Source organism: Bufo gargarizans, chromosome 1 (genome assembly GCF_014858855.1).
Source record: "Bufo gargarizans isolate SCDJY-AF-19 chromosome 1, ASM1485885v1, whole genome shotgun sequence".
Taxonomy (NCBI): domain Eukaryota; kingdom Metazoa; phylum Chordata; class Amphibia; order Anura; family Bufonidae; genus Bufo; species Bufo gargarizans.
The window spans coordinates 530,631,978-530,646,068 of NC_058080.1; positions in this window are offsets into that span (position 1 = coordinate 530,631,978).

Consider the following 14,091-nt stretch of genomic DNA (forward strand, 5'->3'; position numbering starts at 1 on the left):
GACAATCACTAAAAAAATAATAACCAATGGCACCCATAAACCAATCCATCAAAATCTGCGCTGCAAAAGCCATATGGCGCTCCTTCCATTCTGAGTCCTGCCATGTGCTCCCACAGCAGTTTACCACCACATATGGGACGTTGGCGTATTCAGGAGAAAATGGGCAACAAATTATGGGGTGCTTTTTCTCCTGTTACCCTTTGTGAAAAAAAATAAAATTGGGGTAAAGCAACATTTTATTGGAAGAAATGAAAGTTTTCATTTTCCCAGCCAAGTGTTTTCAAATTCCGTAAAACACTTAGGGGTCAAAGTGCTCAGTACCCTCTTAATATATTCTTTGAAGGGTGTAGTTTCCAAAATGGGGTCACTTTTTGAGGCTTTCCACTGTAGGGATACGTCAGGGTCTCTTCAAATACAAAATGGTGCCCAAAAACCATTCTAGCAAAATCATGCCCCCAAAATCCATATGGAGATCTCCTTTACTTCTGACCACTGCCACGTGCCCATAGAGCAGTTTACCACCACATATGGGGTATTTCTGTAAACTGCAATAGTGAGGGTTAGTTTGCTGGTAACCCTTGTGGTGCTGCAAGAAAAAAATTATTAAACATGAAAAATCTGCATAAAAAATAAAATTTAAAAATGTCTCCTCCATTTTTCTTTAATTTTCATGGCACACCTAAAGGGTTAACAAAGTTTGCAACATCAGTTTTGAATAATTTGAGGGGTGTCGTTTCTAAAATGGGGTTATTTATGGGTGGTTTCCATTATGTAAGCCCCTCAAAATCACTTTATAACTGAATTGGTGCTTTAAAAAATGGGTTTGGAAATGTTGTTGAAAATTAGAAAAATGGCTTCTAAACATCTAAGCCTAACGTCCTAAAAAAATAAAATGACATTTACAAAATGATGCCAACATAAAGCAGAAATATGGGGAATGATGACTGATAACTATTTTATGAGACATTACTATCTGTCTTAAAAGTATAGAAATTCTAATTTAGAAAATTGTGAATTTTTTAAAATTTTTGGTAAATAAGCGATTTTTTATTTATAAATAAAAGAACAATATATTGACTCAAATTTAGCACTGTCCTGAAGTAAAATGTGTCACGAGAAAACATTCTCAGAATGGCCTGGATAAGTAAAAGAGTTCCAAAGTTATTACCACATAAAGTGACACGTCAGATTTGCAAAATATGGCCTGGGCAGGAAGGTGAAAGGGTAGAAAGGGTTAGGCCCCTTTCACATGGGCGAGTTTTCCACGCAGGTGCAATGTGTGAGGTGAATGCATTGCATCCGCTCTGAATCCGGACCCATTCATTTCTATGGGGCTGTGCACATGAGTGGTGATTTTCACGCATCACTTGTTATAAGGGAAAATAATAGCATTCTTAATGGGGCTGGAGGGGTTAAAAAAATGTAAAAAAATTTAACTCACCTTAATCCACTTGATCGCGCAGCCCGGCTTCTCTTTTGTCTTCTTTCTTCAGGATCTGGGTAAAGGACCTGTGATGAGCGCAGTGACGTCATCACATGGTCCATCACATGATCCATCCCCATGGTAAAAGATTCTACCCAGCACTAGTGTTGATCACGAATATTCGAATTGCGAATTTTTATCGCGAAAATAGGCACTTCGAGAATTTGCGAATATTTTTAATATTGCAAAAATATATTCGTAATTGCGAATATTCGATTTTTGTGAAAATACCAGTTCATGCGAATTTTCGCAATCAAGAAAATAATGCCTGGAGATCATGAATTTGTGAATTCTCGAATATATGGCGAATATTCGCTCAAATATTCATGAAATATCGCGAATTCGAATATTGCCCCTGCCGCTCATCACTACCCAGCACCTAACCCAAACCCAAACTTCTGTGAAGAAGTTCGGCTATAAGTACCAAACATGCTGATTTTTCTCACGCGTATGCAAAACGCATTACAATGTTTAGCACTCGCGCGAAAAAATCACGCATTTTCCCGCAACGCACCCGCATCTTATCCGGGCAAAAAACATGATGTCCGTGTGAAAGAGGCCTTAAAGAAGACCATGTTTCGGAGAGAAAAAAAAAACAGATGTTGTTTACCACCAAACCTAGACAACCTGACCTTGTGACTGTCTGGTTTAGCGATGTTGTTATGTCTGGAAACTTGTTGTTTGTGTTATTGAAGCTCTAATGTAAGTCTAAGAGAGACAGAAAGCGTTACAATGTATCTGTTTGTGCTGAGCTTCTCCACTCCACCCCTCCGACTAAAAGGTTCTAGTCTAGCTTAAACATTATAGTGTTCTGCAGTTAGGGACCAGTGCTTGGAGGGGGGACTCATGCCAGTCTGCATGAGTGACCAGAAGAAGACACTGGGATGGAGACGTTGAGCCACAGACCATTGGTCACCAGCCCTGTAACCAAAGTGCCACCTGAACTACTGAGCTATAGATCGTGGGCCTCCAGGCATTGGCCAGGGTTCTAGCCTTTTGAGAGAGAGAGGGACAGCTAGCTCAGGCATTTCCTCAGCATCAAAGCCTTCTTCTGCCAGGGAGGAGACTGGAGAAGCCATCCCTATGCCTCACCTGTATTGTTTTGTACCTGAATTCCACTGCATAGACAACACAATTCTGCTATCCTGCCTCAATAGGAGCATTGAAAGTTCACTTCCTTTTAGTTTGATTGGGTTACCATCTGTTGCTGGTTCCAGCTGTCATCCTGCCTGTTCATGGCACCTTCCTAAAGTCTATCAGCTATACCACTTACGAATCTGATTATTTGGCCAGCTATGGTACCCGCTGCAGCTCCTGCGCTTAGTACAAGATATGTTAAGTATGGTTTAAATGTGCCTTGTGCTTCCTGATTCAGTAGAATGGCTGCTATAATTATAGCTTGCTCTTTTAATAGTGTGTGATAAACTATTGTATTATGGCCTTTACTTGAAAAGCAAACTTAATCATCATTAGAGATGTGGATAGAACATGTAATTTCAGACTTTCCAGCAACATAATGTGCATTATGTATGAATTTCTTAGTGCTCCTGAGACAGATGTCTCAATATGATAATTTCCCTGTAGATAAGTAGATGTCTATATTTGCTGTTGTTTTAGCCGTTTTATATTAATATCTGCTCTTCAGGTATCAACAGCTTCATTGTAATCATATATATGGGATGATGGTTCTGCTGTGAAATATAAGTGCAATATAAGGAGGTTGGCGACCCCATGAGAACTGCAGGGACATGAAAATGCCTGATGTTATATAGCCCATAGCAGTATTTATGCCTGGAGTGCTTGTAATTTTTATGTTGGTGTATTGCAAATATAATAATAGATGGTGCAAATGACACCAAAGCAGTAGCCAAACTAGCACGTTTCAGACTGATTGAATGACCATAAATGATATAATCTGTTTCATGACCTAAGAAATAGTAAAAACATTCATTTCAGGTGAATAAGGCAGCACTTCTTTGTGAACAAACCAAAAAATGAACCGAAAGGCCTGATTATTCAGGAAAGCTAGATTTTCTAAAATGTGATATACAACAGCTTAAAAATAAAATAATAAAACAGTTTACTATTATTTCTTTTATAGATCAAGAGTTAGGGCTCGTGGACATGGATCATTGATACCTTTTATTTTGCACAGAGCCATAATAGAGCATCCATTGAGGTTCATGAGGTCTCTACTGTACCTTTTTACGCCTCTGATTTCATATGATGCGCATGGAGATTTCTATTAGGTTCTAAAAATATATTACATAAAAAATGGGCAAGCTCCAATTGATGCAGTATGTGCTATATAAAGGTAATCTCCTATAAAAGTATTTTTCCTGGGAGAGAACAGCTCTGTGCAGCACCCTATGATGGATTGTGAATGTATAGCCTTTGTGCACATAGATCAGCCATGTACACAAGCATGTATTTTCAGAAAAGTCACATTTTCTGTTAAAGAACCAGTTAACATCTGAACCTGAAGTTATGTGGTAAATATATCATAAACCCAATAGCTAAAAATAAAATAAAAAAACCCTCAATAGTAATAAGGCTGAAAAAAGACATATGTCCATCCAGTTCAGTTTGTTATCCTGATATTGGCTGCACCTCCCCCACATTGCTGGATGTTTTGATTCGCACGATGAGGAGATGCAGTGCTGGCCGTGCAGAGATTTACATAAATTTGGCACATCCACCGTGAGCTAAAGGGGTATTAAGACCAGTGTCTAAATACCGGTCTTTATAAAAGACCCTCTTCAATTTTACTTGTGTGTAGACATCTTTTGGTGGAAAACAGGAACAGATTTTACTGAAGACATTTCTTTATTAAACTTCCATGTGTAACAGCGGCAGCTGTGCGCCCCTGTTCCCCTGCTTACCGCTGCAGTCCCAGGTGCCGAGTTCACCAGTTATCTGCTGCCAGTGTTTCCTTTCAGCCCTGGCCACAGCATGCTTGCTGCTTGTTTCCTGCAGTATGTCCTTAAGGGCCAGTGCGCGTCACTTCCTGTGTTTTATGGGTTGGATCATGTGACCTTGCCAACGAATCCTAGCCCTCCTGCACATATATAAGTGGCTCAGCCCCCTTCCCAGATGCCTCAGTGTCAAGGTCCTTTGGTCCTGTTAAGGTTCCTGATATCTGATTGTGTTCCTGGACTCTGCTACCTGTTTGATCCCTGCCTGCTTGACTTGACTCTCTTGTTGCTGACCAGAATTGCCTGACCTGTACCTGTGCTACCTGCCCTTACATATTGCCTGTCTGACTTCACCTCCGCCTAATCCTTTGGTCCTGCGCTGTTGGTCCTGGTAACGACTCAACCTGCTGACAATGTCCTTACCTCTGGTACCTTTCTCAGGTACCTCCTGGACCAACTGCCTTGTGTGCCTATCCTCTTCAAGAGGTAGCGACCTGGTGTTTTACTCAGGAAAGTCTATCCCCACCATCAGGATTACTGTGAAGATTGAGGGGTTCACTTAGACAACACACTCAGAGGAGGTAGGACACATGGCACAGTGGGTTCACACCTGCTGGTTCGTGACACTATATAACAATACGTTTCGGAGTACAAGGGTTCCTTTGTCAAGTCTAAAAAGACTTATATAAAATAATATAAACATAATCAATACCATAGTAGTAAAGGAAACTGTCACGGACGTTCCCCTGACAGGTGGAATGAGATTGGTTAAACTGGCAACACGTGGTTTGATCTGACAGGTTTTCCTTGTGGATCAACAGAGGTCTGTGTTTCTGGTAATGGCCACACCCCTTGCCTCAGGTGTTGCTAATGTGGTCATCTAACCTTCCTCATTTATTGTTGCTTCTCCCACAATGCTGTGCAGTTTATAGTTTCAGTTGTGGATAGCTGGTGTGTGAATCTCGGCTGAGTTCCTGGTGGTTCCATTGCCCCTTTGAAGATAAGTCTTTCTATTTTTGTATTTTTTGGGGTTCTGTGTGTTGCATTTCCCTATTATTTGTATTAGGCCTGAAAGAGACTCCTGTTCGTCCTTCCTTTTGAAGGAACAGGTAGTCTCGTCCCTGCCATTAGTACCAGGGTCCTATAAGGCTAGATAGGACTCTAGGTATTCCTGCGTATGAACACACCTACCTCTGTGGTCTGTTCATACTGGTAGTCCGTCAGGATTTTGGTTAGGGTTTTACTAGGAGGTGTCCATCTTCCTTCCCTAGTTCTCAGGCCTGATTCCCTGTTCCCCCTTCCCTCTTATGCTCGGTGTGGTGTTTCCCTCCCACACCGAAGCTTGACAGAAACAATTAGTAAAAACAACCCATGCATGATTTAACAGACATATCTGAATCAATGGTGGTCAGTCAACATAAGGAACTAAATAGTGATAGGTCAACATACATAATAGTAAAGGGCGAAAATAAAAAGCTGATATACACTGTATATAACATATAATGCAAGTAATATTTTAAAATTTACATGGATGATATTACAACCTGTTGGGCTGGATTAGACATAATATCAAGAATCCAAATAAAGAAACAGTATGTATGCAGGAACATTGTACTGTAATCACTGATCACTGCAGCCCTGCTCTTCTCTATCTTCCCAGTCTGTCGTTAGCGCTGAGAGGATAAGAGGGAGAGTGGAGCTGCAGCAATCAGCTACGACAGTAAGTGTTCTATGTTCCTGCATATTTACTGTCAGCAGTTATCGCTGCAGCCTCCTACTCCCTATCGTCTAAATCAAGATTTAGCGGCCTTCGGCACTCCAGCTGCTGTGAAACTACTACTCCCAGCATGTAAACATGCTCTTCTGTTCTCACAACTCCCATAGAAATGATTGAAGCCTTCTGGGAGTTATAGTTTTAGAATAACTGCAGTGCCGGAAGTTGCTGATTCCCTGTCCTAAGTGCCGCCAGACAGGGGAGTGCGAGCAGGAGATAACTTCAGGGAAGCATGTTGCATTATTTTTTGTAAGCTCCATTACACATTTAGAGATGCAGTGACTGGGACGGGGAGAACAGAGGCAGGCTGAAAAGCCTGTGCATCATAGTTACCCACTGTCTTCTGCGTTCAGTTTGAGAGTTGCTAACAAGAGCCTTTACATACAGTTTTCTAATAAAAATTTAAATATTTCCCTAATAAACTGTATGATAAAAAAAAACTCACTGTCCTGACACATTCCAAAACGAAAGGTACACTTTAAACATGCCGATGCTGCAAAGCTGTATTATTTTATAGGCTCTGTCAGAGCTGCTGTACAATACATACAGACTTATTGTCTCCTAGAATCAATGCTGTTAGGGGAAGATACTTCTGTACCACGGGCGTAACTATAGCCATTACACTTGCTGTTTTAATTTGCTTACTCTAAGGCCTCTTTCACACGGGCGTCAGTTTTTTTGCCCGGATAAGAGGCGGGTGCGTTGCGGGAAAAATTTACGATTTTTCCGTGCGAGTGCAAAACATTGTCATGCGTTGAAAAATCGCGCATGTTTGGTACCCAAACCTCTTCACAGAAGTTCGGGCTTGGGATCGGTGTTCTGTAGATTGTATTATTTTCCCTTATAACATGGTTATAAGGGAAAATAATAGCATTCTGAATACAGAATGGAGGGGTTAAAAAAAATAAAAAAATTATTTAACTCACCTAAGTCCACTTGATCGCGGAGCCCAGCATCTCCTTGTGTCTCCTTTGTTGACTAGGACCTGTGGTGAGCATTAAATAGAGGTAAAGGACCTTTGATGACGTCACTCCGGTCATCACATGGTCTTTTACCATGGTGAATCACCATGGTAAAAGATCATGTGACGTACAATGTGATGACCGGAGTGACGTCATCAAAGGTCCTTTACCTCTATTTAATGCTCACCACAGGTCCTAGTCAACAAAGGAGACACAAGGAGATGCCGGGCTTCGCGATCAAGTGGACTACGGTGAGTTAAATTATTTATTTATTTTTAACCCCTCCAGCGCTGTTTTACTATGCATTCTGTATTCAGAATGCTATTATTTTCCCTTATAACCATGTTATAAGGGAAAATAATACAGTGAATAGACTGTCACCTAGCAACCATGCGTGAAAATCGCACCGCATCCGCACTTGCTTGCGGATGCCATGCGATTTTCACGCACCCCATTCACTTCTATGGGGCCTGCGTCACGTGAAAATCGCACAATATAGAGCATGCTGCGATTTTCACTCAACGCACAAGTGATGTGTGAAAATCAACGCTCATGTGCACAGCCCCATAGAAATGAATGGGTCAGGATTCAGTGCGGGTGCAATGCGTTCACCGCACGCATCGCACCCGCACGGAAAACCTGCCCGTGTGAAAGGGGCCTAAGTGGTAGGGGCCCCATCTTATTTTGCTATGGGGCCCTATAAATTTTAGTTACGCCCCTGCCCTGTCTTGGGCATGAGCGCGTGAGTCAACGCGCACTCTTGCCACAACTGATGACTATATAAAGCATATTATGGGCATACTAGTAAATCAGGCAGCGTACCGGTTAGCCATCAATTAAAACTCCAGCCCTGAGTCATTCATCAGTACTGAGCCTAGTTTTAATAAAAAAGTTATCTATCAGTAATGAAGTGTTCATCCCTAAAGTCATTGTCATATATTAGCCTCTGTGTGCGCTACAGATTACCAGACAATATCCAAATTATTAATTCATGCGCACACAGTAAAACCTTTCCTTTGCATTTCATTACTTTTAGAACAAAACAGTATTTTTATCCATTTTTTTCCCATCTAATTTGCTGTACTGTTGACGACAGCAACACTCCATATTATTAATCTGCCGACTGAGAAAGCCACACAATAATTCATTCTGCGCTCCCTAATGATTGTGTACATGCCGTGTAATTAGTGCAATCTGTTCTGTCGTACTGAGTGGTCGAAGAGAAATCACCTGGTTATCGATTGCAGGCCAAGGCTTTATGAGGATGATCAATAAAAATATTCAGTGCGGGCGATCGGTTGTGAAGTGTTTAAAACATGTCCCGCGCGCTTGTCAGAGCATGACAGATGTGTCTGTAGATGCTAAACGTGGATGTAAGGGATTTGGGAGATTGGGATAAAAGGTCAGCCTTGTGAATTGAACCAAACTGTGAAAACATTGCATGAATGACACAGCTGATGTATTTGTGTTGTCATAAGCTGAACTTTTCTATCTTTGTTCAGTTAAAAGCTGTAAAAAGACGCTCTACATTTAATATCAAAGATATCCATATGCTCTTTCATGGGCTGTCAGTCTTGATTTAAGGATCTGCCCGAGATGCTTGTGTGCTGTCATGAATACTGTTAAGAAATGAAAGCAAATGCTTTATGGCGCATCTGAGGACATTGACATTTGGGGGTAAAATACATTATTCAGTTGTTCTGTAGCTACATTTAGTTTACCTAATGCTAGTGAATGACTGCGTAAGCCAGAGCAAGACCTTAAAGGGGTTGTCCAGGCTCAGAGCTGAACCCGGACATATCACCATTTTCACCCAGGCAGCCCCCCTTACTTGAGCATCGGAGCAGCTCAGGCTCCGATGCTCTCCTTTGCCCTGCGCTAAATTGCGCAAGGCAAAGGCATTTTTAGGAGTTGCGGTGATGAACTGTGCTCTCCATGAGGCTGACAGGAATCCCGGTGATGTCACCGGCACTGACGGGCGGGTTTTGGGGCTACCCTAGCCAGTAAAATGGCTAGGGCAGCGCTAAAGCCCCCCCATCACAGCTAGTGATGTCACCGAACACACTGCCGGGCAGAAGCTTCTGATCGGCAGTGTGTTATGATAAACAAGAGCCCGTGCCCTGCGCGATCTAAGGAGCACATCGGAGCATGAGATGCTCATACGCCAACATCAGGGGTGCTGCCTGGGTGAAAATAAGGGTATGTCTAGCTCTGAACCAGGACAACCCCTTTAATATGCGGTATATTTAGCTTCAGCAATAGGAGATGAAAAATGATCCCTAGCTTAAAGGGTTTGTCCAGTTTCAATGAAAAACCGATGCTCTGCACTAATGAGGGGCAATCACCCCAAAACAGCTGTCTGCAGATGGGTTGCTTGCAGGGCCGGTGCCACCATAAGGCAGACCAAGCGCCTTAGGGCGTGCCCTGGCAGGGCGGAATAATGAATGACTTTATTTTTTTTACCACTACTTGCGGCAATTGAATTTGTTCCGCAGCGCCGCTGTCCACACGCCCCCAGCCTGCGTGTGCTGGCCACTCCCAGCCCTCACTCACGGCAACGTGGTCACATGGGCTCAGGCCACGGCGGGATAGTGGTGATAGTAATCGGCACAGCGGCGGGAGAAGGGACTAGAGGCGAGGTGAGCTGACCGACTGTGTCTAGTCTGACTCACACAGACACAGACGTCAGCCAGATTGAAGACGCAGCCAGCAGCAAGCGTCAGACAGTCACAGCCCCACTCGGGTGTTAACTTAGGGTAGGTGAACCGTGAATCTAAGGTAATATGGTGATGTCTGATGTTAAAAATGATGAGATGAGCGCTAGACTAGCGCACTGACTAGCGCCAGAGCAGAGGCTGAGCCTGAGCGCATGGCATTCAATGATGTTTTTAAAAAAAGTAATTACTCAACTGCAATCCTTAATATTGGGCGGGGGGCGTGGTAGTGGTGTGACCGTGACATGGAGGGAGGGTGGACAATGTAATGTAAATGTCTGTACAGAGTTGTACTCTGAGTATGTGACATGGGAATGGGGCCAGACCGCCAGGAAGGGTCGGCCGGGCGGGGGGATGATGTGCCATGGGGGGGAGAAATGTGACAAACATGGATGGAGGGGGAGAAATGCGGCAACATGGATGGAGGGGGAGAAATGTGAGGGCTGATGTGACATAGGTGATTTGACATGGAGGGGGAGAAATGTGACTTTGAGGGATGATATGACATGGGTGATTTGACATGGAGGGGTGAGAAATGTGACATTGAGGGGTGAGAAATGTGACATGGAGGGGGAGAAATGTAACATGGAGGCCTTGAGGGGGAGAAATGTGACATGGGGGGTTGATGGCTGACAAAGGGGGCTGATGGATGGGGGCTGATGGCTGATCTGAGGCATTTGGGGTCTGATCTGAGGCCTGATTAACATTGGGGGTCTGATTGCTGGTCTGACCTGAGGTGTAATGGAAAATATTTTTTTATTATTATCCTCCTCTAAAACCTAGGTGGGTCTTCTAGAGCGAAAAATACGGTGAACTGCGTGGGGGGGAAGGGGACGCCAAAATGTAGCTTTGCTTGTGTTGGCAAAAATCCTTGCACCGTCCCTGGTTGCTTGCTTATATATTATCCCTGTCACCTTTTAAAAGGTCGGACATTGACCTATAGCAGGGCTGGCCAACCTGCGGCTCTCCAGCTGTTGCAAAACTACAACTCCCAGCATGCCCAGACAGCCTACAACTATCAGCCTACAGCAGGGCATGGTGGGAATTGTAGTTTTACAACAGCTGGAGAGCCGCAGGTTGGCCAGCCCTGACCTATAGGATAGATGCTTTAACCCCTTAAGGACACAGCCCTATTTCACCTTAAGGCTGTATTCACACGTCCGCAATGTGTTTTGCGGATACACGGAGACACGGATCCGCAAAACACGGAAAGCGGCAATGCGCTTTCCGCATTTTGCGGACCGCACATTGCCGACATAATAGAATATGCCTGTTCTTGTCCGCAATTGCGGACAAGAATAGGACATGTTCTATTTTTTTGCGGAAACGGAAGCACGGATGCGGAAGTGCGGATCTGCAAATGTGGATGCGGACAGCACATTCCGTCCCCATAGAGAATGAATGGGTCCGCACCCTTTCCGCAAAATTGCGGAAAGGATGCGGACCCATTTTGCGGACGTGTGAATGGAGCCTAAGGACCAGGCCATTTTTTGCAAATCTGACCACTGTCACTTTAAGTGCTGATAACTTTAAAACGCTTTGACTTACCCAGGCCGTTCTGAGATTGTTTTTTCGTCGCATATTGTACTTCATGACACTGCTAAAATTGGGTCAAAAAAGTTAATTTTTTTGCATAAAAAAATACCATATTTACCAAAAATTTTGAAAAATTTGCAAATTTCAAAGTTTCAGTTTCTCTACTTCTGTAATACATAGTAATACCCCCAAAAATTGTGATGACTTTACATTCCCCATATGTCTACTTCATGTTTGTAGCATTTTGGGAATTATATTTTATTTTTTGGGGATGTTACAAGGCTTAGAAGTTTAGAAGCAAATTTAGAAATTTTCAGAAATCTTCAAAATCCCACTTTTTATGGACCAGTTCAGGTTTGAAGTCACTTTGTGAGGCTTACATAATAGAAACCACCCAAAAATGACCCCATTCTAGAAACTACACCCCTCAAGGTATTCAAAACTGTTTTTACAAACTTTGTTAACCCTTTAGGTCTTCCACAACACTTCATGGCAAATGGACATACATTTTTAGAATTTAGATTTTTTGGAAAATTTTCCAATATAATCATTTTTTTCCAGGAAAAAAACAAGGGTTAACTGCCAAACAAAACTCAAAATGGGTTGCCCTGATTCTGTAGTTTGCAGAAACACCCCATATGTGGTCGTAAACTACTGTTTGGCCAAACGGGAGCACGTAGAAAGAGGGAAACGCCATATGGGTTTTGGAAGGCAGATTTTGCAGGACTGGTTTTGTTTATACCATGTCCCATTTGAAGCCCCCTGTTGCACCCCTAGAATAGAAATTTCAAAAAAAGTGACTCCATCTAAGAAAGTACACCCCTCAAGGTATTCAAAACTGGGTTTACAAACTTTGTTAACCCTTTAGGTGTTCCACAAGAGTTATTGGCAGATGGAGAAACAATTTAGAAATTTCTATTTTTTGGAAAATTTTCCAATATAATCAATTTTTTCCAGGAGTAAAACAAGGGTTAACTGCCAAACAAAACTCAAAATGGGTTGCCCTGATTCTGTAGTTTGCAAAAACACCCCATATGTGGTCGTAAACTACTGTTTGGCCGAACGGGAGGACATAGAAGGAGGGGAACACCATATGGGTTTTGGAAGGCAGATTTTGCAGGACTGGTTTTGTTTATACCATGTCCCATTTGAAGCCCCCTGTTGCACCCCTAGAATAGAAATTTCAAAAAAGTGACTCCATCTAAGAAAGTACACCCCTCAAGGTATTCAAAACTGGGTTTACAAACTTTGTTAACCCTTTAGGTGTTCCACAAGAGTTATTGGCAGATGGAGAAACAATTTAGAAATTTCTATTTTTTGGAAAATTTTCCAATATAATCAATTTTTTCCAGGAGTAAAACAAGGGTTAACTGCCAAACAAAACTCAAAATGGGTTGCCCTGATTCTGTAGTTTGCAAAAACACCCCATATGTGGTCGTAAACTACTGTTTGGCCGAACGGGAGGACATAGAAGGAGGGGAACACCATATGGGTTTTGGAAGGCAGATTTTGCAGGACTGGTTTTGTTTATACCATGTCCCATTTGAAGCCCCCTGTTGTACCCCTAGAATAAAAATTTCAAAAAAGTGACTCCATCTAAGAAAGTACACCCCTCAAGGTATTCAAAACTGGGTTTACAAACTTTGTTAACCCTTTAGGTGTTCCACAAGAGTTAATGGCAGATGGAGAAACAATTTAGAAATTTCTATTTTTTTGAAAATTTTCCATTTTAACCCTTACTTTATTACTGAAAAAAATGGGTTAACAGCCAAACAAAACTCAAAATGGGTTGCCCTGATTCTGTAGTTTGCAGAAACACCCCAAATGTGGTCGTAAACTACTATTTGGCTAAACGGCAGGACATAGAAGAAGGGGAACGCCATACGGTTTTTGGAAGGCAGATTTTGCTGGACTGGTTTATTTACACCATGTACCCTTTCAAGCCCCCTGATGCACCCCTAGAGTAGAAACTCCATAAAAGTGACCCCATCTAGGAAACTATGGGATAAGGTGGTTGTTGTTTTGGTACTATTTTAGGGGTAAATATGATTTTTGGTTGCTCTATATTACACTTTTTTGAGGCAAGGTAACAAAAAAATAAAATTCTAAAATTTTTCTACATTTGCTATTTAGTTTTGTGGAACACCTAAAGGGTTAACAAAGTTTATAAAGTAACTTTTGAATACCTTGAGGGGTGTAGTTTCTTAGATGGGGTCACTTTTTTGGAGTTTCTAGTCTAGGCTACATCAGGGGGGGCTTCTAATGGGACATGGTGTAAAAAAAAAAAACTGTCCATCAAAATCTGCCTTCCAGAAACCATATGGAGTTCCCTTCGTTCTATGCCCTGCCGTGCGGCTATATAGCCATTTACGACCACATATGGGGTGTTTCTGCAAACTACAGAATCAGGGCCATAAATATTGAGTTTTTTTGGGCTGTTAACCCTTGCTTTATTACTGGAAAAAAAGGATTCAAATGGAAATTTTGCCCAAAAATGGGTGTTTTGGCACCGTTTTTATTTTATATTTTTAACACCGTTCATCCGAGGGGTTTGGTCAAATGTTATTTTTATAGCGACGACTTTTACGCACGCGACGATGCCCAATATGTATGGCTCTCAGACTTTGGAGACACTAAGCAGGCATCCTAAAACTGCGGCCCTCCAGATGTTGTAAAACTACAATTCCCACCATGCCCTGCTGATGGC